Below are 18176 nucleotides of genomic sequence, written 5' to 3' on the forward strand. Positions count from 1 at the left end.
CACAAACACACACACACACACACACACCCACACACACACACACACAGTCATTGTTCCAGTCATCAGGGGGACAGAGAGAGGGAGTGAGAGTGACTTTCTGCCGACTGTGGGCCTTCTGTCACGGCCCTCATTAAGGGAAGGCATTGTCTGACCCTCGGGTATCGACAGAGACACGACTGTTATGGATGTTAATCAACACACACCTGATCAGCTTTCCTCCAGTGCAAATTGCCGGTCTTTCTTCTTCCTTTTTATTTATTTTCGAGGGTTATTGCGACTCTACAGGGTCCGAGTCTTATGGCTTTGTGTTAGTTTAGTAATTAATCGTGAATTATCTGTCATTGTGGGGATTATTGTGTTAGAAACAGACATTATTACAGTGTATAATAAAAATATCGAACGAAAGAGTTAAACTGTCATGAGTTTCTGCTGGATTCTGTGTAGTCTAATATCATGACAGATTCCAGATATTTTTTCGTATTGTTATAAATAGTCAGACTTTTCTTAATTCTTAATTGTTTAGAATATTTCAATCCTGCTCAATCCAGTTTTTCCTTGCTTGTATGAGGACCTAAGGTTACGGCTGTTCTATAAGGGCTGAAATAAGGCTACATTAATTTTTTTTTCTGATTCTGGCGCACAGATGCTGAAAGCACTCTCTTCCAACCATTTACATAGACCAATTAGCTAAAAAAAGAGTCAAAAAGCTATAAACAATATCATCTTTTCTCTGCCTAGGCTCGGGAACAGAGCCTTCTGCGTAAGGCCTCAGGACTGCAGAGCTGTAGTCAATTTCCAATCTTTGTGTGACAATTAAACCAGACGATTAAAATGACATTCAATGCGGAAAGATCATCTTTAAAACCCAAGCTCATTTAAACTTGCTCTTCGTTTCCACATTTACATGTCTTTTTTTTTTTTTTTTTGCCGGAGCAATCAAAGTGCTTTCAATTTGCACGGCGTTTGAATTGTTATTCCTCGCTAAGGCGGAGTGTGTGTGTGTTTTACACACGTCGGGATTCGGTTTTATTTGGCAGCAAAAGGCGCAGAATGAAACCGAGGAATTCTGCGAGTTCTGAACATAGAAAGAGAACGGATGAAGCAGAATAAAACATACGACAAGCCGGTGAGATCGAGCGTGGGGTGGGGTGTGTTTGGGGGGTGGGGGGGGGTCTCACTTTGAAACAGGAGTCCCCCCTTGCCAGAGACTATAGTTAAATAAGTACATGAAAAAGGTAAGAGAGGGTGAGGGCATAGGCAAACATTCTTCTTGCGCCGGCACAGCGTACACTAGTACATGCATGCAGAGCCGTCAATAATGGATGATTTCAATAATGTAAAGGGTATGATTTATATAGCGCTTTTCGAACCAGTGGCCGCTCATTAACTAACATTCACCAATTCATGCTCACGTTCGCCCACCGGACAGCCTTGTTCGGTGGGCGAACGTGCTCACATTCGCACAGCCAGCTCATCTGGAGCAGATAGGGCGAGCAAGGTTAGCAATATACCGCTCTAAGGTCACTTACACTTCACACTTCAGTCACTTAGACTCCTCCGAATATATCAATAATGTTCAATATTGTACGGTTTCAATAATGTCACTTACACTGCAGACTTTAATGACCTAGGTTCCGTGTAGGTCAACAATATGTTGTTTCAATAATGTGGAATGCACTGGGCACAGTCAGCGAGGCACTTAAAGCTCACTGATGTGTCATTTCAATAAAGTTGTACGAACCTTGGACAATATCTAGCTCAAGGGTCAAGCTTTGTTCAGCGTTGTCATGTCATTTCTGTTGTGCACGTAGAAACACAATCTCTTTTGAATGATGTCGCGAGCCTGTTTGTTCTGCCGCGTGACACACACCTGAACAGCCAATGACATGAAAGAGAACTGAGGTGACATTTCTTAGGCGTGACGTCAGCATAACACAACGGAGAGCGAGAGCGAGCGAGAGAGAGAGAGAGAAAGAAAGAGAGAGAGAGAGCGCGAGAGAGAGAGCGCGAGAGCGAGAGAGAGAGAGAGAGAGAGAGAGAGAGAGAGAGAGAGAGAGAGAGAGAGAGTTAAAGAAAGGAAGAGAGAGTGCAGTGAGAACAATCCACACATGAAGGTCAAAAGCAAGGCATCCGGTGTCAAACTACAACAGACGCAGTCGTCATGGTAGCGAACCGTTGCCAAGGTGCAGAAGCAATTTCTGAGGGCTATGGTGAAGGTCACGGCCACCCACCATGATAACATTTACAAGGCAGAGCGATCACAGTAGGGCGCGAACCCCCCCCCCCCCCCCCCCCCGAGGAATAGGACTCTGTATACGTGTTTGTGGGTGTCTTTGTTCAACGGCATTTCCACTCACCGAAGTCATGTTGCCTGGGGAGCGGGAGGAGACGCTTGAGGTTCCCTGGTGATGAAACACCTTCATCCAGAGGGGATCCACGGGAACAATCCCAGAATGCATCACAGCATGCAACACATCACGCAATCACAACTGGAGTTACTACACGAAAAGCTCTGCGCAACCAAACGTGCATCTGTATAACAGTGACGTCTGAGGGATTTATAGACTGTATAACATTTATATTTAGGGCATTTAGCAGAAGCTTTTATCCAAAGAGACTTACAATAAGTATACTGTAATTGTATACCAACAAAGCAGAATTTAAATTCAAGAAAAGAACCGAAACCAACAAAGTGCACTTCAGCTGTTCAAACTGGTGACTTTTTTTGATTTAATTGATACTGATTAGGAGTATCCATCTTAATTAATTCCAAAAAAGTTCAAGACAGCAAAGATTTGAATGTTTCTCTCCTCATCCACATCCAGTCCAACGTGCTGCAATTACGCCAACAAAAAAACGTGCCTCGACATAAATTCACCAAATTAATTCAAATTAATGTGTAATTACAAAAACACACAGCCAGGTGCGTGATCATCATCATCCCAAAATAAAACCTAGCAATAGCTGCTTTCTTGACAAGCCAATCATCAAGCAAACAAGGCAAAAGAAAAAAGAAAATAATAAAGGAAGTATAATCAGTACCAAAGTGAAGATAAAAAAAACTGTCGCCGTGACTACGGAGAGAGAGAGAGAGAGAGAGAGAGAGAGAGAGAGAGAGAGAGAGAGAGAGAGAGAGAGAGAGAGAGAGACTCACACATTTCAACTAGCAAGTTGGACCACTTCAAAAAAATCTAACAAATAAATCAAAAATATTTCTGGTCAGAGCATTCTGACCATTCTGGCCGCCACCCTTTCGTCGAGAGAGATCCTCATTTCCCTCCTCTGTGTGGGGGCAGCGTCAGAACATCCGCCCGCCTCCCGACGATCAGATCTGTCTGAATATTCTGACACCCCGAATGCTTAGTGAGCAATTAGCACTCTTTAATAAAAATGCAATATTCTACGAGGGTGTTATTTTTAATTATGTTTTGAGTTGTCCTCATGCTTTCTTGTCACCTATGGAAGTTTCCTCCGCGGTAGGCGCCAATAAATTCGTACTCTTTGTGATGAGAACGTTTTGCGTTACGTTTCCGCTGTGTGAGAGTTGGTCTTCACGTGTGTTGGTTGAATAACCTTCTCCTCTTCCACTTTTCTTTGTCTGACATTGACTCTTTTTCCCAGGGTGCATTAGTATTTCAGGGTGGATTTACTGGGGCACAGAGAAGGGCTTCAACTCAGCTATTGTTTTGCCGTTACAGTTCTGTATACACTTACCTGGGCATACATCCTGTTAAAATTCCAGCCTGGTTTGTCCTTCCGTCTTTGATATCCAAGGGTAGTTGACAGCCTCGCTCCTGCTATGAAAACAAAACAGACAGCAGCACACAAATAGTGCCACATTTTGTTATATTCAGCTTTCATCGTTTTCCTGGTGTTGAGGAATGTCTCAAGTTCAAGGTTACTTTGAGGAAAATCTGTGTGTGCGCGTGTGTGTGTGTGTGTGTGTGTGTGTGTGTGTGTGTGTGTGTGTGTGTGTGTGTGTGTGAGATACATGCTCCTTAATGGCACGTATCTGTAATCACTGCAGTGGAGTCACTCTGGATAAAAGCCTCTCCTAAATGATTAAATGTACATAATGCACGTAATCACCAGATGCTCTGTGAAGCCACCAGACTAACGTCGCTTGGCATCAGGTCAGGAGCTATTTATTGTACATTTTAAATGTTCAAACTTTCAAAAAGACCTCAACTAAAAGATCTAACAAAAAATATAAAATAAAGAAGAACAAATATAAAATAAACCGCATTAGGTTTATTTATACGGTGGCGCTGAGCATTCACCAAATAAAAAAAAGTTTCACAGCTAATGTAGCCGTTAGCACACTCAGGATCTCGTAATTACGAGATAATATCTCGTAATTACGAGATACGGATCTCGTAATTATGAGATAAGGATCTCGTAATTACGAGATAAAATATCATATTTACGACATAAGGATCTCGTTTACGAGAAAAGGATCACGCCTCTCATTAATCAATAACGTTGCTGTCTAGCTGCAGGCCGGCAAAGATGACGCTATCTGACGCTATCGTATTTAATCTCCTGCTCGGGTTGAGGCATTGGGTAATATTGATGTTCCTTAAAGTGAGGAGGGCATTAATATAAGTAGGCCTATGTCAACATTGCGCAGACATCTGAAGTCATTGGCCGGCAAAGATGACGCTATCCGACGCTATCGTATTTAATATCCTGCTCGGGTTGAGGCATTGGGAAATATGGATGTTCCTTAAAAGTGAGGATGGCATTAATATAAGTATGTCAACATTGCGCAGACATCTGAAGTCATTGGGACTGTTCAGGAGAAAAGCCTAGTCGGAGCTGCTACAAGTGGCTCTCCCGGTAGAATCAAGCTAATCCCAATCAAACATTTAACATATTTTTGACCTTGGACGCTAACACTGGAATTCCCCTTCTTGTGATTGGTCCCAGGATGTCAGGTGTGACGTTGGCTCAGAGCCAGAGAGTGAGCTTTACTCACACGTAGGAGACAGAGCTGGGTCAGAAGGAACACACAAGGGTGGTCGGTTCAAACGGCCATCTGCAAAAACCAACGTGTTCGCCCGGACCCAGAAACAACATGAACGATTGAGTCATTTAGGTAAGCTTTAGTCCCAGTGGAGGGGCAGAGACTTCAGACATGTGGGGGCGGTGTGTGGCTCTGGAGGCAGAGCGGGTCGGCTGGGAACCGGAAGGTTGCCGGTTCGATCCCCGGCTCCTCCTCGCCGAGTGTCGAGGGTGTCTCCGAGCGAGACGCCTCACCCTGACTGCTCCCGACGAGCCGGCTGTCGCCCTGCATGGTTGCCCCCCGCCGTCGGTGTGTGAATGTGTGTTGATAAACCGTTGTCCGTCAAAAGCATCTGCTAAATGCGATTCGGGACGGACATTCGTGCTATTGAACATCACACCTTTCGGCCAGGAATCCAAGCCCCCAAACGCTATTCAGCTCCTATATTCCACCCTACTTTGGAGCTGACCGTTCCCTCTTCATGCCATTGCATGTGTTCCTCCCCCTCCTCTCGTCTCCGTTATTATTCAGAAGTGTTATCAGCGTTCCATGTGTTTGCGTGTGCAGACCGCTCAGCTGATCCGGGGTCAGTTTGGGGCGCTGCGGGAGTACAGAGAGACAGAGCAGTAGCCCACGCAGTACGGGAGTGTGTTTATCTGGGGAGAAGGTCAGAGTATCTGCTGTGAGTCCCTGTGGGCCGGAGGAGAGTGTGTGTGTGTGTGTGTGTGTGTGTGTGTGTGTGTGTGTGTGTGTGTGTGTGTGTGTGTGTGTGTGTGTGTGTGTGTGTGTGTGTGTGTGTGTGTGTGTGTGTGTGTGTGTGTGCGTTTGCCTGTGTATGTGTGCGTGTGTGCATATGTGTGTTTGTGTGTGCATATGTGTGTATGTGTATGACTGTATATGTGTGCGTGCGTGCTTGTGTGCGTGCGTGTGTCAGACGTGAGTGTGTTTGCGTGTGCATGTGTGTGTGTGCGCGCGTGTGTGTGTGTGTGTAACGGTGCGGCGGCCCGTTACTGCAGGCAATGGATAAAAACAGGACTGACACCAGGAGTTACAAGTACCCTTTTATTTAAACACACACAGAACATTCCAACACGTTCATGACGCCACCTGCAACACACAAAAAAAACATGCGTCATGAGGAAGCCGGTCGGGGGGACACGGTACAAACAAGGAAATCGTAAACACTCACGTTACGGTTGCGCTGGCTTCCGGGTGTCGGGGACTGCGGGAGGACCCGACGTGAAGTCCGGAAGAACATTTGTGCGGTGGGGGCGTGACGTCAGACGGGCGAGACCAAGTGTGTGAGAGGAGAGGGGTGTGTTGGGGTACTTGGGGAATATTTAAGGTGTCAGGGAAGTAGAGGTTAAGGTTGGGTTTTAGACGAGTAGGTCTGGAGTAAGGTGGGTAACTAGGGGTGGGGATAGGTCAATCGGAAATGTGTAGGGGAGGGTTAATTGAATTAAGAGGGGTATGGGTTAGGCCAGGGAGGATATATTCAGGTCCAAATCATGTAGGTGGGGCAGAAGGGTCTGAGGTGAGCGGGTGAAAACACCTGGCTCTTAGATCAGCCAAGGGCTGTATTAGTGCCGAGGGGAGGACTGTTGTTTTTTGATTATTGATAGTTTGATTAGTGATAGTTATTTAGAATTATTGATTGTTTTTTTTTGTGTATATTCATTATTCATTTTTTTTGCCTCCTGAGGGACATTCTTGTACCGGAATAAAGTCAGGCCAACGGCCTTACCAACAGCTTTCATACTGCCTCCAATCCTTCCACCGCCGCAAGGCTCATCCTGGTAACAGTGTGTTTGAAACGGAAATGGTGGATGCGGTGGACGGTTTAGCAGACAGGGAGATCATGGATGAGATGGAGTGAAAATGAATGTATAGAATGACAGAGTACTCTCTTTATATATCTATATCTATAGATATAGATATATAAATATTAGTTTGACACTCACAGGGTGTAACACTCAAAATGGAGAAGAGCAGAAGCCTTAAATGTGAGTCAGAAGAGCAAGAGGAGGGTGAGGAGATCAGCCCTCCTCCACCTCTCCTCCACCTCTCCTCCACCTCTACTCCAACCGCAACCCACAAATCAATAGATATTTTTCCTCTGTTTCTTCTCCAAAGAGCTCCCGTTCCTTCCTCACAGAGAAAAATGTATTCAAAAGTCTCTCAAACCATTGACTCTTTAGAGATTATTCGTAAAAAAAAATACATAAACCAAAAGGATTCAAAATCCACGAAGAGGGACGAACAACTCTGAGCCACGGGCGAGTCTCCGGGGGGTGGGAGCACGTGGGCTACAGACAAACCTTATCTCAGACGACACTCTGCTGGGTGATCCTGGATGGACCTCTCTCTCTCTAACCCTCTCTCACCCTTTCCCCCCTCATGCCCTAAACCCTCTCCCTCTCCGTTCTCTATCGCTGTCCCAAAAATCTCTCCCCCTCTCCATCTTCCTCTCTCCATCTCCCCCCTCTCTCCCTCTCACTGTCTCTCCCCTCTCTCCTCCCTTCTACCCCACAACTCCTCTCTCCCTCTCCCCCTTCTCTCTCCCTCACACCCTCTCTCTCCCCCCTCTCTCCTCCTCTCCACCTCTCCTCCTCTCACCGTCTCTCCCCCCTCTCCCCTCCCTCTCTCTCTCCTCCTCTCTCCATCTACTCCCTCTCTCTCTCTCTCCTTCTCCCTCCTCTCTCTCCTTCTCCCTCCTCTCTCTCCTTCTCCCTCCTCTCTCTCCATCTACCCACTCTCTCCCTCTCTCCCTCTCTCAAAGGCCGAGCGAGGGGAAAGTGGGGCTTTCTACCTTGGGTAAAGCGCTTTGACAGATGACTGGTCTAGCACACACTGGCCCGGCAGTTAATCTATGCCCAGGAATGGAGGGGGGGGGGATCCAGCTGCTGGTATCGATCTCTGATCCTGATGGTGCAGCTTGGACGTCCTAGCTTGTGTTTGTCTATGTGTGTGTGTGTGTGTGTGTGTGTGTGTGTGTGTGTGTGTGTGTGTGTGTGTGTGTGTGTGTGTGTGTGTGTGTGTGTGCGCGTGCGCTGCGGCTGAGATTCAAGGCCTTATTAAGGCGGTGGTGGGCAGAGGGGAGGCGTGAGGTGACGCAGACAGAGGTCTTTGCAACAGGGCTTTAAGGGGAGCATGTTTTACCAGATTAAGATCCCTAAAGTGTGTTACGATATTTTTGGGACTGTATTTGTTTTTTGTTGTGTGTTTAAGTGAGTCTCTCTCTTTGAACCTGTGTGTCTTTTGGTGTGTGTGTGTGTGTGTGTGTGTGTGTGTGTGTGTGTGTGTGTGTGTGTGTGTGTGTGTGTGTGTGTGTGTGAGGGTGTGTATGAGGTTGTGTTTGGGTCTATGTGTGTGTTTGTGTTTTGGTCTTCATGTGTGCGTGTTTATGAACGTATGTTGGCCTCCTCTGTGCCAACAGGTGTGTGTGTGCTGTAGATGTGTGTGTGTGGATAATGATCTGTTTCTTCGGAGGGGAGACCCCCCCCCCCCCCCCCCCCCCTGCCTAATACAAACCACCACCCCCACCCCCCCCCCTGCCTAATACAAACCACCACCCCCACCCCTCCCTTGTGCACACAGCGGTCTACCCACCATTAGCGCACACAAAACACACACACACACACACACACACACACACACACACACACCCACCCCTCTCCCTGATTGGTTCTGCGATGTCGATCCGTCAGGTCCGAGCGCGCTGATACACCACGAGCCCTGCGGCGGACGGACATCAGTGTCATCAATACGGGGGCCGCATTCCAATTCAAAGGCTGACGGCCCCCGGCTCGAGGGCTCCGTTCCCACCCTGAGGCCCAGCGCGGGGCCCACAGCCCCCGCTAAGGGTCGGGGGTACGGAGACGTGGCGGTTTGTACAGGAAGGACACGCTGCTGATCTTTACTTATGAGCGGAGCTCTCTCTCTCTCTCGAGGCTCGGGTGAAAAGGGGCGTTTGGGAAAACGATTTCGTCGATTTCTCCGGGATATTCCTTTTTCTGTTGAGCGTGTGAGGAGAGCGGATCTGAAACAGCGATGTTTTCTGCATACCAACCCTGCCGTTACCACAGGCCCAAATCAATTCTCATGATCTGTATCTGAAAATGAAAAGTCGGTCTATGTCAAACAAACTAACGAAATAAAAACATAATAATAATAAATGCATTATATTATTATTTTTTTAATTTTAATTACAAAGTCAACCAAACACCCTATTGAACAAACAGATGTATGTTATGCCGTCGTCTACTTCATATGTTCCTTAATAGATCCCGGCCGACAAAAACAGGCTGGCGAATGCTAGCATTAGCGTAGCATGCCGCCATTAGCCTAGCATGCTCTTCCGTTGCGCTAAGCTACCCAAGGCTGCTAGCTTAAAATGACTCCTCGCGTTTGTCTCCCGTCATACTTATTGATCGGGGGGGGGGGGGGGGGGGGGGGGAGAGGGAGCTAAATAGATGTCCAGTGTTAAGCGATAATCACTCCTGCCGGGATAAACAGCGTGCTCCCTGAGCCGTCATCGCTGGGGCGTTGTGGCACGAGGAGTGATCGGTACCATGCTAACAGGGAATGAGGGGAGGACATGGACCAATGTCAACGGTGCCTTCCTCAGCCATTTGTGTATCAATATACGCATGTTGTTTGGTCCACAGCAAAACGATTGCAAAGATATTGATGGACGGGCGAAGAATTTATGAAAGACCAGCCGAGTTGACAGACTTCAATGCACACACGTACGCACACGCACACGCACACACACACAAACACACACACACACACAAAACCCTTCCCTTTCCGACACGCAGAACCAAAAAATCGAATTGCAAATGACACAACCTAATTCATCATTATGATGCGTTCTCATCTCTGTGTGATTTGAAATTCCAAAAACCAGAAACGAGTTCAGCGCCGGGCGCGGAAATAGAGCTCGATTCAAACCCTAAATTAAGCCATTGGCTCCCTTCGCAGCTGGAGTCCCCCCAACAGACCCCCCCCAACACAGAGGAGACAACGCTGTCGTGCTGTGCACAATGTGTGGGAATAAAACAAGCCACGGAACAGAAAACAACACAATGAAGGCGCATCTTTCTACCCAGAGACACAGAGGGTAAAAGAAAGCACCCCCCTGTCTCCCCAATGTCTCCTCCAAAAAAAAAAACAGCCCCCCCCCCCGTTTCCCCATTCGCTGTAAAACTTTAAAGTGGAGATCTCTGTCTCCATCTGCCACTCGCTCTGCCCTGGCCCACATCGCCACGTCGCCGGAAGCATCGCTGGTTTCCATGGCGTCGCGGGGGGGCAGGGCAGAGATCTGAATGGGACATGATGCGCGCGTTAAACAGCATGATGGAAGAGGGGGGTGGGAGGTGGGCTAGGGGTCTAACAATTGCACATCTGCGATCTGCATCCTGCCCCCCCCCCCCCCCCCCCCCCCCAAAATCCAACACCCCCCCCCCCAGTGAGAGTCGGAGCTCTGGTATTAGGTCTGTTCACTGTATGAACCTCCCAGTGAACGCGCAGCGGGATGCCGTGAGCGAGGTCACAGTCAGCTGGGGATGGTGTTGACGTGACGGAGCCGAATGAGTGTCTGTGGGGCTGGAGGCTGACGGAGGGGGGAGGGAACGCAAGGATGTCCGTGTGGTGTTTGCTACGTCAGGTTTGTAGGTTTTTAGGAGTCAGAAGTGGAACTCCTGTTTTTGTCGGGAATACTTAGAGTAGACAATATCGGAGCGTTCATGAGCCAATCAATTCCAATCAGCGTAATGGTGCATTTAGTGCTTTCCTTGATTACAGATTCGCTCCACCTGTCGATATGAAGTGCCGGCACGGCGTGTTTTGGTCTTTTCCAATCACACACGAAACAGAGCGTGATGGACTTCCTCATGTTCCCGAAAATGAAAGAAATTAATTCCGAACTCTGTTTCCATTCCCGCATTCCTTGATTCATTCACGCTTCCCAACACATCTCAGAGGGCCGGAGTTCGTTTGTGTTTCGTGTTTCATTACGGCCCGCGTTCCCGTCTCGTTTCGAGGCTGCCCTACCTCAGGTACTTGATGATTGGAATGTAGCCATCCTAACCACACCCACTTCCTTAAAGGTTGGGTATGGGATGTGCGAAATGCCAGCAGATTTTGAAAATACACAACTCAAATGGTCCTACCCCCTCTCCTTCAACGCTGACTCTGACTCCACCCACTCCAACTACATGGACGCGCAATCATGCACGAGCGAAGAGCGAGCCATTAGCTAGTAAGCTAGCTCCAGTAGCTACCGCAGGATAACAACAAACAGAAGCTTGCTCTGGGTCACGAGCTTTGAGTACGTGCACGAAGGGGTCACGCGCGGGGAGGGGGAGTGCAGCACGACCGTTTGATTGGCGTACTTACTGTCCAATGCCATTCGGTGGGTCTGGAAATCAATGGAGTTTTTCGAGCCCTGCCCGTTCAACAGATGTTTGACTTGTTTAATTTTCATGTCAGTACTTCTAACTCAGTGGCTGTAAGTGGGTTATGATAGGGATTTCAAGTAATTAAAAAAAAATAAAAAAATTCCATACCCAAGCAAGCGTGACGCTGACACTAACTTTGGAGCGCGTCTATATATATATATATATATATATATATATATATATATATATATATATATATGGAAAAGGTTATGTTAGGTGTAGAGGATAAGTGTGATATGGTAAATGTCAATGTTCAGGGTAATTAACTAACTAAGCCTGTTTGATGTCATAGGTAAACAAACAATCATGCTGTCCTCAGGTATGGTAAATATTCACTCAAAATATCTTGTGCGAGCCACATCTTATGTGAATCCACAAACATTTTTTTTTATAAACCCCAGATGGAACACGCATAAAGTATCGGGAAAAAGGTGTGCAGTTGAATACAGAAAATATGTAAAATATATAACAAGGACATCTTTGTAAGGATTTCCTTTGAAGCAATCCCCATTCAATTATAGATTGTTGCACCTGTGTGTCTCGCTGTCCTTCTAACTGACAAACATCCTCTCCAGATGCTGTCTGCAACCCCATCTCCACAGATGACTCATACAAACCCACACCGATAAAACCAACAGTCGCCCAGGACAGCGGTGTATGTTTATCGCCGCGGGTTACAGCGGAACCTTGAGCTCCTCTCCACCGACATATATATATACCGTCGCAAAATGGAGACATCTGTGGTCACCGGACGAGCGACCTGGCGTAGCATCCGCGGCGCGACTGACAGCCTAGCATAAATCACCGGCCGTCTGTGTGGACTGTGGGCCGCTGAACCGGGGCCGGTCACGGTGGACCCGGCGCTAGCTTAGACAACCCCAGCCCCAGGTCAGGGTTAGGGGGACAGGCCGCTTGGTAAGGGGGGCGGCGGTGGAGGTGGTGGAGGTGGTGGTGGTGGTGGTGGTGGCGGTGGTGGTGGTCCGGACCTCGGAATCTTTTTATAGAGATAAAACATTTTTTTCGAACCGAAGTACAGCTGTATACAAAATGAACTTCTCTGACATGAATGAATGCTTAATTCAGTTGAGATTTGTTACTTTGTGTCCGCTGTGTGTGACATTTGTCGGTGCCCCCCACAAAATGTCACTCATCCCCCCCCCCCCACCCACACTTAGGGCTCTGGTAGGGGGGCGGATGTATAGCATGTGGCAGCCTTGCTAACACTCAGTCACGGTCGTGGACGGGCCCTTCTGTGTCTCTTTTGTCATGTGACAGAAGTTGCTTGCGGGTCTTGTTAGCGAGGAAAGCCTTGTGATTGGACGGAGCAGCAACAGTACGGTGCGCACGTCTATTTATATACATTAAACTCTGACGTTAATCCTGTGATACGATATGGATGCTTGGGTTATTAAAATATACCGACGTAAGCATAGCTACGATGCAGATTGTAGCTATGTTAGGCTCAAGGTCCTGGATAGTAAAGACTGATCAGCTTAGAGAAAATGCTGGTTATTTTTCATATCCACTGTAGTGTGTTCTATTCCGGTGTATTACATGTTATTATATTCTACTGTATCACAGTGTGCTTTAATGTATATTATATTCTTGTTTGTTACAGTGCCTTCCAGTGTATTCTACTACAGTGCATTACTCTGCAGGCCAGTGTATTCTATTCACCCTACTCTAATGTATCCCATTAGTGCACCACAGTGCGTTCAAGTGTATTATATTGTAGTGTACTACAGTATGATCCAGTGTATTATATTGTAGTGTACTACAGTATGATCCAGTGTATTATATTGTACTACAGTATGATCCAGTTTATTCGATTGTAGTGTACTACAGTATGATCCAGTTTATTCTATTGTGGTGTACTACAGTATGATCCAGTGTATTATATTGTATTACAGTATGATCCAGTGTATTATATTGTAGTGTACTACAGTATGATCCAGTGTATTATATTGTAGTGTATTACAGTATGATCCAGTGTATTATATTGTAGTGTACTACAGTATGATCCAGTGTATTATATTGTAGTGTATTACAGTATGATCCAGTGTATTACATTGTAGTGTACTACAGTATGATCCAGTGTATTATATTGGAGTGTACTACAGTATGATCCAGTGTATTATATTGTAGTGTACTACAGTATGATCCAGTGTATTATATTGTAGTGTACTACAGTATGATCCAGTGTATTATATTGTATTACAGTATGATCCAGTGTATTATATTGTAGTGTACTACAGTATGATCCAGTGTATTATATTGTAGTGTACTACAGTATGATCCAGTGTATTATATTGTAGTGTACTACAGCATGATCCAGTGTATTATATTGTAGTGCACTACAGTATGATCCAGTGTATTATATTGTAGTGTATGATCCAGTGTATTATATTGTAGTGTACTACAGTATGATCCAGTGTATTATATTGTAGTGTACTACAGTATGATCCAGTGTATTATATTGTATTACAGTATGATCCAGTGTTTTATATTGTAGTGTACTACAGTATGATCCAGTGTTTTATATTGTAGTGTACTACAGTATGATCCAGTGTATTATATTGTAGTGTACTACAGTATGATCCAGTGTATTATATTATAGTGTACTACAGTATGATCCAGTGTATTATATTGTAGTGTACTACAGTATGATCCAGTGTATTATATTGTAGTGTATTACAGTATGATCCAGTGTATTATATTGTACTGTATTACAGTATGATCCAGTGTATTATATTGTAGTGTACTACAGTATGATCCAGTGTATTATATTGTAGTGCACTACAGTATGATCCAGTGTATTATATTGTAGTGCACTACAGTATGATCCAGTGTATTATATTGTAGTGTACTACAGTATGATTCAGTGTATTATATTGTAGTGTACTACAGTATGATCCAGTGTATTATATTGTAGTGCACTACAGTATGATCCAGTGTATTATATTGTAGTGTACTACAGTATGATCCAGTGTATTATATTGTAGTGTATTACAGTATGATCCAGTGTATTATATTGTAGTGTACTACAGTATGATCCAGTGTATTATATTGTAGTGTACTACAGTATGATCCAGTGTATTATATTGTAGTGTACTACAGTATGATCCAGTGTATTATATTGTAGTGTACTACAGTATGATCCAGTGTATTATATTGTACTACAGTATGATCCAGTTTATTCGATTGTAGTGTACTACAGTATGATCCAGTTTATTCTATTGTGGTGTACTACAGTATGATCCAGTGTATTATATTGTATTACAGTATGATCCAGTGTATTATATTGTAGTGTACTACAGTATGATCCAGTGTATTATATTGTAGTGTATTACAGTATGATCCAGTGTATTATATTGTAGTGTACTACAGTATGATCCAGTGTATTATATTGTAGTGTATTACAGTATGATCCAGTGTATTACATTGTAGTGTACTACAGTATGATCCAGTGTATTATATTGGAGTGTACTACAGTATGATCCAGTGTATTATATTGTAGTGTACTACAGTATGATCCAGTGTATTATATTGTAGTGTACTACAGTATGATCCAGTGTATTATATTGTATTACAGTATGATCCAGTGTATTATATTGTAGTGTACTACAGTATGATCCAGTGTATTATATTGTAGTGTACTACAGTATGATCCAGTGTATTATATTGTAGTGTACTACAGCATGATCCAGTGTATTATATTGTAGTGCACTACAGTATGATCCAGTGTATTATATTGTAGTGTATGATCCAGTGTATTATATTGTAGTGTACTACAGTATGATCCAGTGTATTATATTGTAGTGTACTACAGTATGATCCAGTGTATTATATTGTATTACAGTATGATCCAGTGTTTTATATTGTAGTGTACTACAGTATGATCCAGTGTTTTATATTGTAGTGTACTACAGTATGATCCAGTGTATTATATTGTAGTGTACTACAGTATGATCCAGTGTATTATATTATAGTGTACTACAGTATGATCCAGTGTATTATATTGTAGTGTACTACAGTATGATCCAGTGTATTATATTGTAGTGTATTACAGTATGATCCAGTGTATTATATTGTACTGTATTACAGTATGATCCAGTGTATTATATTGTAGTGTACTACAGTATGATCCAGTGTATTATATTGTAGTGCACTACAGTATGATCCAGTGTATTATATTGTAGTGCACTACAGTATGATCCAGTGTATTATATTGTAGTGTACTACAGTATGATTCAGTGTATTATATTGTAGTGTACTACAGTATGATCCAGTGTATTATATTGTAGTGCACTACAGTATGATCCAGTGTATTATATTGTAGTGTACTACAGTATGATCCAGTGTATTATATTGTAGTGTATTACAGTATGATCCAGTGTATTATATTGTAGTGTACTACAGTATGATCCAGTGTATTATATTGTAGTGTACTACAGTATGATCCAGTGTATTATATTGTAGTGTACTACAGTATGATCCAGTGTATTATATTGTAGTGTACTACAGTATGATCCAGTGTATTATATTGTAGTGCACTACAGTATGATCCAGTGTATTATATTGTAGTGCACTACAGTATGATCCAGTGTATTATATTGTAGTGTATTACAGTATGATCCAGTGTATTATATTGTAGTGTACTACAGTATGATCCAGTGTATTATATTGTAGTGTACTACAGTATGATCCAGTGTATTATATTGTAGTGTACTACAGTATGATCCAGTGTATTATATTGTAGTGTACTACAGTGTACCCCAGTGCCTCCCGTCCTCCCAGCAGGGGGGCCGTGGCGGAGCTCAGCCCAGTCTAACGTAGCGGCGCTCAGCTCTGAGCCCTTCTGACAGCCCCCCCCCCCCCCCCCCCCCCCCTCCCCTCCAGATGGGCCTCCTGGGACCAGGCAGCGACGCCCATTTACTCTGCAGTCACTTACCGCCACTCCGGCCCCGGGGCCCTGGGCCCTGGGCCCGGGCGGGGCGGGGAGGGGGGTTGGTGAGGGCTGGTGGGGGTGGGGGGTGGAGGGTAAGGTGGCGGAGATCGCGCGGTTGGGATGGAGGCGGAGTTGGGGTTGGAGGGGGTGGAGGGAACGGCATTGGTGGTGGGGAGTTTGGGGGGTGGAGAAGAAGGTGGTGGAGAAGGTGGTGGAGATCGCGTGGTAGGGATGGGGGGGGGGGATGGGGGGGAAGGTAGTGGAGATTGCGGGCGAGTGATTGTGACGGGGTCATGGTGGTGGAGGTGATGGGGCAGGAGGATGGTGATGGTGGTGGAAGTTGGGGGGGGGGGGGGGGGGGGTTGGTGGTGGGGGTGGGGGTGGTGGCGGTTGTGAGGCAGAGGTGGAGCTCATGGTAGTGGGGGTGTGGACGTGGGGTTGGGGTGATTCGGAGGTGGAGCAGGGGGGGGGTTCGTGGGGGTGACCGTAGGGGAAGGTTGGCGTTGATGGAGACGGTGGTAGCGGTCGGGGTAGCAGAGGTAGGGGTGACGGTGTGTCCGAGCGAGGGGGTGGTGGAGGTGGGGGTGGGTGGGTGGGGATAGCATACAGTCACTTCCCCTGCAGGGATCTCAGCCATAGCCCAGGGACCACAAGCAGCACACGCTCTGTGTCCGTCACATGACAGTGACAACCAAGATGTTGACAAGCTTCAGGTTAGCCATTCCCCCTAGAGTCGTATGACCACACTATCCAGTCACATATAGATGCTGTCACATTTTACACAACAGATGCATATTGTCTACACACAAACATACAGGTATACATTGACATTTACATTAAGGGCATTTGGCAGACGCTTTTATCCAAAGCGATTTACAATAAGTACAATTGTCAGAAGAAAGAGAAACAACAATATATCTCTGTGGGTACATTCAGGATGTTCATAGGACCAAGTGACCAGCACTAACCATCACTAGGTTAACCCGGGTGTATATTAACCTGTACGTCTGTGAAAGGACGCAGACGACCTGAGCGGAGAACGAACAAACGATAACGAGAAACAACGAATTAACATTAGTGAGAAAATAAGCACCGATTAGATTCATATCAGAGGAACGAAACGGAGGACCTGAAAGACAGAACCGTCTCCGGCGCCGTACAGCGTCTGGGGGAGCCGAGCCGGCCCGGTGGGCGCTTCGAGGGGACAGGGGCGGTGGCGTTGTGCACCACCACGTAGGTGGAGCAAGGAAAGAGGAAATCGCTGCAGGAACTCCGTCTCTGTCAACCCCCCCGTCAGACACAGCTGGGACACATCCATCAGAGCTCTCTCTCTCTCTCTCCCTCTCCCTCTCTCTCTCTCTCTCTCTCTCTCTCCCCTCTCTCCCTCTCTCTCCCCTCTCTCCCTCTCTCTCTCTCCTCCCTCTCTCTCTCTCCTCCCTCTCTCTCCCTCTCTCCCCCTCTCTCTCTCTCTCCCCCTCTCTCTTCCACCGTGTTCCGAGTCTTCTGTGTACTAAGGGAAGACCTGGTAGGTTTTTTTCTGTGTGCGCAACGATGCATCACGGATTCAGTTTGTGTTGTGTGTGTGTGTTTTAATCATTATAAAACTCTCAGAGGATTACGGCTGAATTCCATGACTAGATTATACATTGTTGTTGTTTTATTTGCGATGGTTTTGAAGCCAATACAATGGGACCACTTTGAATGTGTCAGAATAGACAAAACGGTGTAATTAGGATGTATGGCTACTGTTAAGACCTTATAA

This window comes from Gadus macrocephalus, chromosome 4, assembly GCF_031168955.1.
Source record: "Gadus macrocephalus chromosome 4, ASM3116895v1".
Lineage (NCBI taxonomy): Eukaryota > Metazoa > Chordata > Actinopteri > Gadiformes > Gadidae > Gadus > Gadus macrocephalus.